Consider the following 14,248-nt stretch of genomic DNA (forward strand, 5'->3'; position numbering starts at 1 on the left):
ACAATCCTAACATTCATATGGAAGCACAAAAGACCCCAAATAGCCAAAGCAATATTAAGAAAAAAGAACAAAACTAGAGTCATCACCTACCTGATTTCAAACTATATTACAAAGCTATAGTAATCAAAACAACATGGTACTGTTAAAAACAGACACATAGACCAATGGAACAATAAAAAAACATATATTCCAATGGAACCAAACTGAATGCCTGGAAACAAATCCACCCATATAAGGTCAACTACTCTTGGACAAAGGTGCCAGGAATTCAATGAGGAAAAGATAGTCTCTTCAATAAATAGTGCTGGGAAAACTGTTTATCCACATAAAAAAAAAAGAATAAAAGTGTACCTTTACCTTACATCATATACAAAAATTAACTCAAAATGGATTGAGTACTTAAATGTAAAACCTGAAACAGTAAAACTCCTAGAAGAAAACAGGGAAAAAGCTCCTTTAGATTGGTCTTGGTAATGATTTTTTGGACATACAACAAAAGCACCAGCAATATAAGCAAAAATAATTTTTGTTTATTGACAATAAGTTTTCTAAAAGCAGACTTCTTGACTAGCTTTTGGTCTGTTTTACTAGTCTTCACAGCTGATTTCTCTTCTTTGCAAACCTTTAAGTTTTTTTAAAAAACTGTATTTCTGGTTGTCTTGAGTTGGGTACAGAGGGGTTCTGCTGGGAGGCGGCAGGGATAACTCTTTCGCCTGAGCCACCCAACAGCTGATGTCAGGAGTTTGGACACTCACACAGGGAGAGGATGTATGTTCTGTCCAGCAGAGTCACCATGTCCTGCACAACCACACACCAGACCAGCAACACAGCATCACCCAGGAACTTGTTACATGCGCAGATGATCCAGCCCAGCCCACACTTGCTGTGGCAGAGCCTCTGGCTGCAGCCATGCAGGGGGTTCTCCTGCCTCAGGTTGGAGAATCACAGCCCCAGGCAAGTGTTTTCTGGCTGCATAGTCTCACCACCTTTGCTTGAATAATCATGCTTTCAGAGACCAAATCAGGGTGACAGTCTCAGTTATTTCTCATAGGCAATCCCTGGCTCTGATATGAAGCAGTCTAGAATTTCTCCTCTTCCTCAGGGATACTGCTAACCTCACTGCACCTGCCACCCTTCCCGGGTATGTGAGCAGAGAAAATGGGGCTTTGATGGAGAAGGCAGCATTTTCCCCTTCTCTCTGGTCAATATACTCAGCTCCCTCCATGTTTGTTCATATGATTTCACTTCTGAACTTTAGGAAATCTTGCTTCCAGTCTTTAGATATGTCATAACTGAATAGTTGGCCAAATGTTAGTGAAAAACAAAAAGAAATACATGAAGTGATTATTTGAAAGGAAGACTGATCTTTAAAACTAATAAAAAATGAAGGCCTCTCAAAAAAGAAATAAAACATTGTCTTCTTTTGCTGTTTTTTCTCATGCAAACCAGTAACAAAATGTTTCTACCTCTTGTTTTCTTCCTTATTCCAAAAAGAAGTGAAGAGGTTTGAGGAAATATATTCATCATAATGGAAGAGACCCAAAGATAGAGAAATCAGGAAGACACGAAAATGAAAGTCCAAGGAAAGGAGACAGCAGGGAAGGTGAAGTTCTGAGTGGCCTGGCAGGTGGGTGACCTGGGTGGCCTGCCTTTGGTCACCAAGTGGAGCACATGGATTCTGAGCTGACCACTGGCCAAGGAAAACCAACTAATTACAAGCATTATAGAGTCCACAAGGCAAACCAACCTGATCTTTAAAAGAAGAGCAGTTTTGCTAAAGATGAGAATCAATTACCCACAGTTGGAGTCAGAACCTGAAGTCCAGGGGCTGCCACCCCAATGTTACCCATGATGGACACTCACATCTGTTCAGCCTGTGCACACTTACCCACCTCTCTACCATCCCAGTGGTGCTTCGCAACACAATGCAGCTGCTCAGCTACGACTCAGAACATAAGACTGCTTTATGAATGATGACTTTTTTCACCTTAAAACATACTAAATTAATACATGAAATGTTTTGACTTCACAGTTTCCAGCAAAGACACAACACATGCACCAGTTTTTGTTGACATCAGTGTCCAATCAGAAAATATCACGTGAAATCAGTTTGGGTGGTGGGGCCTTGGTGACTGAATCCAAATATTTTGCTTTGCATGTGAGGCACCAGGGACCATGGCCAAGGGGCAGAGTCCCCGTGACCCCTTCATTTTTTGGGTGCTCCATGCTATCTCCACCTGTTTTTAAGCACTCTGGCGTGCACCCTTTATTTTGCCTTGTTTTTCTGTGCTATCTTCTTACTATGTTTTTTAAGTGAAAGCAAGTTTATTAAGAAAGTAAAGGAATAAAACAGTGGCTACTCCATAGACAGAGAAGCCCTGAGCTTGCTCATTTTCATGGCTATTTATTGATTATATGCTAAACAAAAAAGGTGGGGGTGGATTATTCATGTCTCCCCTTTTTAGACCATATAGGGTAACTTCCTGATGTGGTCATGGCATTTGTAAACTGTCACGGTGCTGTTGGGAGTGTAGCAGTGAGGACAACCAGAGGTCACTCTCATCACCATTTTGATTTTGGTGGGTTTTAGCCAGCTTCTTGACTGCAACCTGTTATATCAGCAAGGTTTTTATATCCTTTATCTTGTGCTGACCTCCTAGCTCATCCTGTGATGGAATGCCTAGTCATCTGGGAATGTAGCCCAGTAGGCCTTAGCCTTAGTTTACCCAGCCCCTATTCAAGATGGAATTGCTCTGGTTCAAATGCCTCTGACACTTTCCCCCTCCCTTTTACAAAGGAACCCTCTATCCTGAAGGTTACAGAGGGATGATGACCCATCTTCTGCAACTTCTTCATGCTGAACAGGGATGATGATATTCCTGCCTGACTAGTGGGGTCTCTTGTATTCCAGGTAGACAGGAGCTCAGTCAGAAAGTGTCAGTATGCTGAGAGTCATTCACGACTCTTGAGTTCTGACAAAAGGTGATATCTGGAAGATTAATAAGTGTTCAGTTTTAAAAAATGTTGAATAAGCTTATTCTGCATTCCTACACAAAGAGAATAACAGCAATATATTCCACAATAAAGCAAAATAAAGTAAAATTATTCCAAGTAAACTAAATTATAAGGCTTTCCATGAACTGAACAGTTGTTGGAACCAAGCAGATATGGGGTTGCTAGCTGATTACAGTGTGCCCAGAATTAGAATATTGATCTAGATTTTTATATTACTCAACTCTCGTGTTTCTTCTGAGCTGAAGTTATAGATCATTGATTGGTTCACAAGAACAAACAGGGCTAGTCTAAATTGCAGGGAAAAAAACTTAAAAATAACTGATGAGGGCCAGGCACAGTTACTCATGCTTGTAATCCCAGCAGTTTGGGAGGTTGAGGCAGGTGGATCACCTGAGGTCAGGAGTTTGAGACTAGCCTGGCCAACATGGTGAAACCCTGTCTCTACTGAAAATACAAAAAAAGTTAGCCAGGCATAGTGGCACACACCTGCAGTCTCAGCTACTCAGGAGTTGCTGAGGTAGGAGAATCTCTTGAACCTGGGAGGTGGAAGTTGCAGTGAGCTGAGATTGTGCCACTGCACTCTAGCCTGGGAGACAGAGGGAGACTCTGTCTCAAAAAAACAAAAACAAAAACAAAAAAACTGATGAGACTAGAATCTAATAAGAGGTGTACATAGGTTTTGAAACACAATATTTCTCTCTTCAGTTTGTCATTTTTCCTAAAGGCAAATTATAGTATGACCAAGTTGCTTTATTTTACTTGGCCTGATTATTTGCATAAAATACAGCAAGAATAAATATTTTTCACATAACCTCTTTCTAAATTGGCTTTGATGGAACTCTGTTCCATAGAAGGAATCTTAGATAAGACTTTTTTTTAAGCTGAGCCCAGCCCTGTTCGTACCCTCAAATACCTATGAGTTGGGTAAATTCCATTCCTCTTGAGGTCCCAAGACCTGTCAGAAAATGACATTCTTTACTTACTACAAGTCAGAAACCCCATACAGGGACTGTTGTAGACAAAATATGAGGTCAGTTTTCCCAAGGGACTTTTATTGGCTTTACAAGTTAAGTTTGATTCCTTAAAGGAAAGTACACCATTCCAGTCAAAGCCTTGGTAAAATAACCAGTTTCTTCAATTGTGTCTTGTTAGAAAAAAAAAAAGCAGATTGTTATTGCACTTAAGCAAATAACTATTTTGCCATAAGTTACGAATATTCACAAATAATTTCCAAAATCGGGAGAAATCAGGTAGAGAAAAACAAATATGTTTCACATTTTGTTCACAGAAGTACACTTTACTCAATTGTTAAGCTACAAATAGATTGAAAGAAAAGTTTCCTTCCTTATTCTGAAAAACAAAACAGGATCAGCAATATTTTAGGCAAAAGGGTAAAACAGATTACTTCAGGCTTCTATTAGTTTAGTCCATGAAGTTAACTCCCATTCTACTTGATATTCATAAACATTTCAGCACTCCATGAAAGTTTGGAAAGTGTTTTTCTTCTATTCTAATGTCACAATGTCCAATGTTATCAGAAACCTGCATTTAAGAACACCTGTTAAAGTTTTAGAGTTGCTTATAAAACCACATTTTTGAAGAGGACCAAAACAAGAAAACGAATGCCTGTGAATGACAAAATGTTTCAGGGCAGCCATAACAAAAAACATGATTGATTGATAAAGAAATTTGGTTATCTCTGTAGCATACAATAATTTTATGTAAATTTTATAATGATTAATAACATACACTTAGTTACATGAGAATTTTAGGAGTTTCCTATAATTTTGAAACACATATGCATAACATAGTTACACAAATACAGCTCAAAGAAAGTCAAATACCATTTCATATTTGACAGTACTTCCTGTATGATTTTTACACCAAATAAGCCAAATGTCACCTTTACATTAGTATACTATTAATGTTAAATCCAATTTTCATTAAAACCTTATAGACAAATCTATCCAACATTAATGCCTTACCATAAGGTAAGATTCTCGTAAACCTTCTATAACCCTTGAAAATTTCTTTATTAAAGAGAAGATCAGTTCTTTAAGAAAAACCTGTTGTACTTTCATTCCAATACTCAATTTATGGAAAAACTGAATACCTCTTTAACTTTATTCAACACGTTCACACATAGAATTTCTTTTCACAAGATTAACTTTTCATAACTTTCATACAAACCTTTCATAACTTGCTCAAACTTTTAGCTTTACCCTATTTAACTTAAAACAATCCTTTAACCTTTTATTCCAGGCCAAAGTATATTCTACTTTCCTTATAGGACTTGCATGTAAAACTGTTTCTTCAGTAGTTTCAACTACATGTTACAATGTTAACTTTTACTTTGGTTAAAACTTGGTTAGTAAGTGATCATAATTATGTCCCAGGTGTGAGGCCTAGGACATCAGACAGAAGTGCAGATAAGAGCTGGCTCTTTCCAGCATAGCTAAGGGGCATGGCTCCCAACATGTCCCCAGGCTTTATCTAGAATCTAATGCTCCAAGGTTGGCCAACTGACAAATTTTCAAAAGTCAAAGAAGCAATTTGTGACTGAAGGTGTTTAGTAAATTTAATAGCTGATCTGTCTCATTTCAACCAAATGTTTACATTTTTTAAGAAAGGTTTATTTTACTGATAATCTTTAAAACTGTCTTTATTTCCCCAAGATTACTAAAGTCACATGAGTTGAAAGGCATTATACTTTTACTTTTCTCACAAAACATTTGATTTAAGCTCTTATTGTTTTTAAACCAATTAATGAAAGCTCTTTCATTTCACACACACAACACATGTAAATACACATACAGAAGATAAGGGACTCATTCCCTAAGCCAGGAATGGAATCCTGAACCTAGGCTGCCATTATTATGGCAGAGACCAAGAGAAAGTACTGCCACGTGGTTACAAGGTCAAGCTCCCAAGGACATAGAAGAAAACAAGAGAAGCTCATCCAGTTTGCTTTCAGGGACCTGCCACAAAGTTTATAACTGACCAGTTTACTGGACCATCTTGAACAGTGGGCTTATAGGTTCCTGTGCCCATGTTCTATCCTAGGGCACCCCTCTTTATGACACAACAATACAGAAAGACACACAAAGCACACTAGATTCGCTATAGCTTAAGACTAGCCACAAAAATTCTTTTTTTTTTTTTCATTAATCAAAACTTATAGAGGAGATAAACAGTAATTTTTATCACTCATTCAACCAGTTTGCACAGAAAGAAACAGGGAGAGGCCGGACATCTGGCTTGTAAGAAATTCTTACCCTTTGGCCGACATGCCAGGCTTCTGGGATCCCTTTCCCTGAGCAGCCCTGGTGACCCAGCTAACTGCACTACAGCCCTGGGGGCCAGGCCACAACACAAAGAAAAATTATCTTTTTCCATTCTGGCCAGAACAAAATACATGCAACAAAACAGACACTAGCTGCCCTGCTTAGCACCCAATATCAAACTGCTATGGCTCAAACTCGCACTCAAATGGGCTCGTTATCGTTCATCCAAACTCCGACCAGAAATTCCAACATGTAGTCCCTGGGCAAGATGGTCCCCCTGAGTAATAGAAAAGATAAGGAAGAGAATGGAGAGAGAGAAAAGCATTGCCTGTGGCAGAGTGGGAAGGCAAAGTGTTCAGGGAGGCCAGGGAAAGATCCATCCATTGCAGCAACACTGAACCAAAAGTTCAGGTGGCTGCTTGTTGATCATGAAGGGATCTTTTCTAGCAGTTCCATCAGCTCTCAAGTTTCCCCTTTTGGGGAGAGAAAATCTCCCCAGATCTTGTACATGCCTAGTCCCATCACCTACAGTCATCAGCAGAGTCTAAGGCAGATTATTCCAAAGAGAATAGCAGTTAACATCCCATAGTGCCAAACCCGGTCTTAGCTGAGAGGGACTTTACTGAGAGGGGCCTCTAACCCCCTAAATCTTAGGAATCATTCTAACCTTCCTCAGGTGGGCCTCAAACCCAAATTCAGTCAAGTGTCCTTGCCTTTTATTAAGAGGGGCCTTTCACCCACTCTGTCTTAGGAGAGGGTCTAACTCCCCTAAGTTGGGCCTCTAACCCAATTTCATCCTTTACCAGGGTAAATGCACCCCACTTACCCAAAGTTAGCCAATTGAACCCACAAGCCCACACAAACCCACAAGACTGGAGAGAACCACAGGGCAAATTAAAATATTTAAAAACTTCTGTTACATCCGTATACATTCAAAACCTTTTAGAAGGAGGTCAGCTCTTTGAAAATAAAATTAAAAAAGAAAATCTTAGTCAATATAGATACAAGCTGGCTGGGTGTGGTGGCTCACACCTGTAATCCCAGCACTTTGGGAGGCCGAGGCAGGTAGATCTCGAGATCAGGAGTTCGAGACCAGCCTGACCCACATGGTGAAACCCCGTCCCTACTAAAATACAAAATTAGCCTGGCGTGATGGCACGCACCTGTAATCCCAGCTACTCAGGAGGCTGAGGCCAGAGAATTACTGGGACCCAGGAGGCAGAGGGTGCAGTGAGCCGAGATCACACCACTGCACTCCAGCCTGAGCAACAGAGCGAGACTCCACCTCAAAAAAANAAGACTGGAGAGAACCACAGGGCAAATTAAAATATTTAAAAACTTCTGTTACATCCGTATACATTCAAAACCTTTTAGAAGGAGGTCAGCTCTTTGAAAATAAAAATTAAAAAAGAAAAATCTTAGTCAATATAGATACAAGCTGGCTGGGTGTGGTGGCTCACACCTGTAATCCCAGCACTTTGGGAGGCCGAGGCAGGTAGATCTCGAGATCAGGAGTTCGAGACCAGCCTGACCCACATGGTGAAACCCCGTCCCTACTAAAAATACAAAAATTAGCCTGGCGTGATGGCACGCACCTGTAATCCCAGCTACTCAGGAGGCTGAGGCCAGAGAATTACTGGGACCCAGGAGGCAGAGGGTGCAGTGAGCCGAGATCACACCACTGCACTCCAGCCTGAGCAACAGAGCGAGACTCCACCTCAAAAAAAAAAAAAAAAAAAAAAAAAAAAAAAAAAAAGAAAAAAGTAAAAGAAACAAGCTAAAGATGCAGATGAGTTTCCTTTGGGTTAGGGATCTCTTCAGTATTGTCCCTTTGGTGGTTTGCCAGGAAGATGTTACCAGACCCTACCACTTACCTAAAGTTAGCCTTTGGGTGGTGGGGGGCGGGGGTGTTCCTCAGTATTGTCCCTTCCATGGTCACCAGAAAGATGTTACCAGAAAGGGATCTCAATTCAAACCCCAAGAGAGGATTCTTGGATCTCTCGCAAGACAGAATTCAGGGTGAGTCTGTAGAGTGAAGTGAAAGCAAGTTTATTAAGAAAGTAAAGGAAAAAAAGAATGGCTACTCCATAGACAGAACAGCTACAGTCTTATTTTTTAAGAGTACTTTGAGTGAAAATGACCATGAGCCAAAACTGTCGAAGAAAATGGTGGATAAGGAAGGCCACGCATCCCAGGAGATCCTCCCACATCTTCCAGCTCCACCCCAACCCCTGCAGGTCTTAGCTTTCTCCTTCATCCAGAACAATGAAGCTTCGTTAAGCTGTGTTTACTATACAGACTCCGTTATTTGCTTTCAAATGATTGCCTATTGCTTTTATAAATTTGTTTTCATTGTTCAATTGACCTATTTTTCTGTCTGTGAAAAGTGTTTGATCACTTGGGTAGGGATGGAATGCTTCGTAAGTCTCACCATGAACATTCATGGAAATATTTTTCATTGAACAACTTTCCCTTAGTGTCAGCGTTTTCAGCAGTGACTCCACGTGGCTCAGCAAGAACTAGGTGTGCTTGTCTGCCCTGGATTTTTCTCTGGTTTTCCCTTTCCTGGCATAAATTTGCCCAATGTCTGGTCTAGGGGACAAAAAGCCAACCACAACCATCCACAGGCTATTTTCAAGCAGCCTGCTAGAACTTACACCTTTACCACCAAGGTTGCTGACCAAACTATCTGGTCTTCATTTTGAAATTCCATCAATGTTGCACATAAAACTAATCTCGCTGTGCTACTCACAGGCTCTGTTTGTGGGTTATAAAAATGCAAAACTAATTATTAACTAATACATCTTTCACAGCATAATAATAATGAGAATGATAGACTCATCAGTGACAGCCTGAGTGAATACCCTGCAGCCAGCTCAGTGATCTGTGGGTGTCCTGAAATCCAGTTCCCTGCTTTGTGGAGAAGGCAGAACTGGCTCAAGAAAACACACTTGCACAACCGTGGATGATGCCTCAGTCAGCTCAGGAGGCCCAAGCAAAACTCTACAGGGTGCCTTAGACAACAGAAACGCGTTATCTCACAGCGCTGGAGGCTGGAGTCTGAGACAGGGTGGCAGCAGGATTGGCTCCTCTGAGGCCTCTCTCCTTGACTTGCAGGCAGCTTCTACTCCCTGCATCCCCACATGGTCACCCCTCTGTGTATGTCTGTGTCCTTATCTCCTCTCCTTATTGGATGCTAGTCCTGATGGATTAAGGTCACCCATACAACCTCCACTTTTTTTTTTTTTTCTTGAGACCGAGTCTCACTCTGTTGCCTAGGCTGGAGTGCAATGGCACGACGTCAGGTTGCTGCAACCTTTACCTCCCGGATTCAAGCGATTCTCCTGCCTCAGCCTCCCAAGTAGCTGGGATTACAAGTACATGCCACCACATCCAGCTAATTTTTTGTATTTTTAGTAGAGACAGGGTTTCGCCATGTTGGCCAGACTGGTCTCGTATTCCTGACCTCAGGTAATCCATCTGCCTTGGCCTCCCGAAGTACTGGGATCACAGGCATGAGCCACTGCACTCAGCCACAACCTCATTTAACTTAACCACCTTTATAAAGACCCCATCTTCAAAGATGGTCCCATTCTGAGGTGCTGGTGCCTAGGGTTTCAATTTATTTATTTTGGGGAGACACAGTTCATCCTACAGCAGATGGCATCTGTCAGTCCGGAGAAGCTGGCCCTAAAAGATGTTAAAGAGTGGCAGTTTACAGAGTAATATATTTGAGCCTCAAAGAACAGAGCACCACTGACTTCTGGGGCCCCGGCGCTGCATGGGGAGAGGCTCCGTGGTCTTCCCCGTCGGCAGCTTCTCTGATAGCTCCAGAAACAACACAGAGAACCAGCAGCTCTCAGAGAGCAAGGCTGGGGCTGCATGGCCTCATGCCCTGCGTGTGGCCTCTCGGCCTCAGTCTCAGTCCATAGATCAAGGGCGGCAGCACCTTTTTGTGGGTACAGAGAGGAGATAAAGTGTTCGTTATTCTTCCTCTTCCATGAGTCCACCTTTAGCTTGTTTCCTATTGACTTTTTTTATTATTATTTTCAAAGAGCTAACCTCCTTCCAAAAGGTTTCGAATGAAAACTGATGTAACAGATGTTTTTTAAATTTAAATTTGCCCTGTGGTTCTCCCCAGTCTTGTGGGTTTGTATTGTTACATTGTTTTCAGACCTTATTCCAAATAAGCATTTGCCCTGGATCCCTTGCTCTTGCAGGACAGCATGCTCTGGGGGGACTGGAGGGAGCAGGAGCAGGCAGCAGGAGGGGAGGTGCTGTACATTTAGGGTCACGCCTGTTCACAGCAGCTTCCTGCTCCCGGAGCCCAGCACCCTCATCCACCAGGGCCTCAGACATCACTGCCTCCGCCTCATTGGGTACTGGGGTGGCTTCCCAGATTCTCAGCCAGCCTGCGAACACCCTGGCTTGCCTTTGTGGGTAATGCCGTTCTGTGTCAGGAAACTGTGCTGTGATTCCCTTCCCACGCTGTGCTGTGGATTATGTGAAATGTTCCCAACTGAGGCTCGTAAATCAGCTGGGAGCACAAACATACAGCAGTGCCCTGGCTTTGTCTTCACCTCCAGGGGCATTGCTGTGCAGAGGTCTCTACTGGGAAAGCTCTGATGCACTGCGCCCAGAGCCGTGAGAATCCCCTGATGTCCACTGACGGGGCAGGAGCGGGGCATTCCCAGCCACCGCACAGTGACCTCCACAGAAGGGCCACAGAGCCTGGACAGAGGTGAGTAAGAGGCAGGATGACTATCCTAGCTTCCAAGCGCTTGCATTTCAAAATTGATTAAAAGACACCATGTCCAGCCAGGCGCAGTGGCTCATGCCTGTAATCCCAGCACTTTGGGAGGCCGAGGCAGGCTGATCACGAGGTCAGGAGTTTGAGACCAGCCTGGCCAACATAGTGAAACCCCATCTCTACTAAAAATAAAAAAAAATAGCTGGGCGTGGCGGCAGGCACCTGTAATTCCAGCTACATGGGAAGCTGAAGCAGGAGAATCGCTTGAACCCAAGTGATGAAGGTTGCAGTGAGCCGAGATTGTGCCACTGCACTCCAGCCCAGGCGACAGTGCGAGACTCTGTCTGAAAAAAAAAAAAAAGATACCATGCCCAGCCTCCCAGCACTGTAACCAAGTCTGTCCCCATCAAAAAGGCACCCTAGCCTGGGCCTCAGTTTCCCCAACTGTAAAATGGAGATTCTAAGCACATCTACCTTTCTTCTCTATCTTTCTCCTTGATTTCTGGTGAAAATAAAATAAAAATATATATCTTATTTTATTACTGACGCCTTCAGTGGCTCTCTGAGAGACGAAACATTATTTGTCATGCACTCACAGCAGACAGACACCACAGCCAGCAGACCCTGGCATCCCCATTTGTTTATTCGCCACACGGACCACCTTCTCTCACCCCCACCCCAGGGAGCACTTATCTCCAAGTTGGGTGGTGATCAGCAGCACATGGTTTCTGGTTGGATCCAGGAGGTAAGCAGCGTTTTGTTTAACAGGAAGACAAGACCTATCTCTACAAGGGAATGTGCATTATGAAATCCTCAGAACAAAGCCACTTGCTCACCTGTCACAGACACACCAAGACAGGGTTTCTGCTCAAAGTCCAAACATTACATGCCATATGCAATCGTGAAGAGCAGCAGCCCTGTGTTCAACTCCACAACTCAGAGGACAGCGCTGACAGGAGGCTCGTCCCTGCCATCTGTCAAAATGTCCTGATGCCCTTCTCTCTCTCACTACCAATGCTGACGGCAAAGGAAGCTCTCAAGACAACGTGGAAAGAACCTACCTCTCTTTGCAAACTGGCCTCTCGACTGTTGAAAGAGAGAAAGCCATGGTGTTTCACCCTCACCAAGCCTCTCTGGAGGCTGAGAGAAAGAGAAAAGGCCTGCTTTAGGGAAAGGCCATGTGTCAAGACCACATCACTGCATTAATGCAGGTAACTGTGGGGAACTGGCCCTCATGAAACAATGCCTTGTGAAGCAACATTGGTGCCAAGTGGCGTCTTTCTGCTGCTCTTTTATAGCAAGCCAACCTCTCCCACTTAGGCTGCAATTTGGACTTGGCTCACTAAGGACCAATCCTCTTCCCAACTCCGTACCTTTTGTCTAATGAAAGATGACCTTTTTAAAAGTGAATCTTCCCATACTTTATCACACCCGCCCACAATTTAAGATTCTAGGTTTATGTGTTAAAAGAAAAATAGCACTACACGGATTGGTATGTTTCCAACTTGTCTCCAGATGACACACATAGTCTGGGCCCACTTGCCGGATGAGGGAAAGGGTGGGAAAGGTGAATGAACCTGCGATCGTGTGTGTGGGAGCCATATCCGGGGGTGGCTCTATTTTTTACCCCCAGAAGTAGATCCAGATCATTTCATGATGTCTAGAATTTGTTCTAAAATATTTCAGAAGAAAGGGAAGGCATAAAGCAAGTGTGGCAAAATCGTGATCATTTCTGAGTCCTGAGTGGGAGTGTCTCGGTTTGGGTTCCCCGAAGCCAGCTCTGACACAGGAATTGGGAGGTGACCCAGAAACACAGGAGGGAGACAGGAAGTCAGTCAGGGGAGGAGAGGCTGACTGGGGGTTTAAGGAGTGGACATCTGAACACTCTAAGAGACTGCAGGACCTCCAAGAGTCATTCTTCAAGGGCAAAGAGGGAGGGGTCTTTGTCAGCCAATTTCTGCCCCTCTGGCCAGTTAATGGCAGCCCCTGGGGTGTCTGGCCAGCCTTGAGCTCAGGCTGTTTCACAGCAGGGCAGGACCATTAGCATCCAAAGGAACTGTGCTGGGACCTGCCAAGACCAAGGGCATGGGCTGGGCACAGTGGCCTCTGCTACAGCAGGAATACCTACATTCATTGTGTCATCCCTTCTACTTCTGTATATGACTGGAACTTATCCACACGATGGGGAACTGAAGCAGGAGCTACAGGAACAACACACATTTCCCTCAGGGAATGAATTAGCAATGGTAAGAGGCAGGGATTGAATTTAAACCAGTTTGCTGCACTGAGTCAAGTCCCAAGCTGCTTTTTTCAGACTGTTGCTGCCCTTCCCATATCAGCTGAGGTTTTCTCGCTAATCACGCATTCTCTTTTAAACAGAAACAAATTTTTCAGAAGCGTGCCCATCATCCCAGCAGCTGGATTAATCGGAACCCTTGCCACCTCCTAATTCAGTAAAGACACATGTGGTGAGCGTCCACTAAGTGCCTCTGTTGGCGGCTGTGGAATGATGTGGGTTTCACGGCGTTACCCTGAGATGGTGATATTCTGGTTGAGTAAACAAGAAATGCCCCAAGGAAGCTTTACAGGGACAACAAAAGGATCATAGAATTGTTAGAGATCATTTACTTCAACTCATTCTATTTGTGAGAAAACACGGCAAAGATTTTCTCGTGGGCCAAACGCTACCCAGGCTCTGCTGAACTCTTCCAACCAGGCCTGACTTTTGGACTCTCACACTTGTCTCTGCATTGTCTGATTTTAGCAAGAATCTTGCTAAATCGGTGTTGTCAGAAACCTCCACCCTTCATTGTTTTGTTTTTCTAAGACCACCAGAGCAGGTACAAAAGAACCAGCGACTAGGCAAGGGTAGGAGCAAAACTGCAAGTTTATTTTGGTCACCTAGCTTCAAGGGAAGAAGGTGGGTAGGGAGAGGTCTGTTGGCCCCCCGACAAAAGGGGCCCCCAGAGTCACCCGTACAGCTCTCGGACGGAGTTCCCGCAGTCCTAACATCCCGACAGGAGTGGAGGACTGAGGAAGGCCGCGCGTGGCGTGCCTCCGGAGCGGCTTTTCTAGGAGTGGGAGGGCAATAGGCGGGGCACGGGCGTGTCAGGGGGCGTTCCACAGGTGCGACCAGGTAAATCTTGGTCTCTTCAGATTGACATCACCTGGCGCATGCCTAGTTGGTCTGCACCTTCCC

Source organism: Rhinopithecus bieti, unplaced genomic scaffold (genome assembly GCF_001698545.2).
Source record: "Rhinopithecus bieti isolate Rb0 unplaced genomic scaffold, ASM169854v2 scaffold_9919, whole genome shotgun sequence".
NCBI classification, from domain to species: domain Eukaryota; kingdom Metazoa; phylum Chordata; class Mammalia; order Primates; family Cercopithecidae; genus Rhinopithecus; species Rhinopithecus bieti.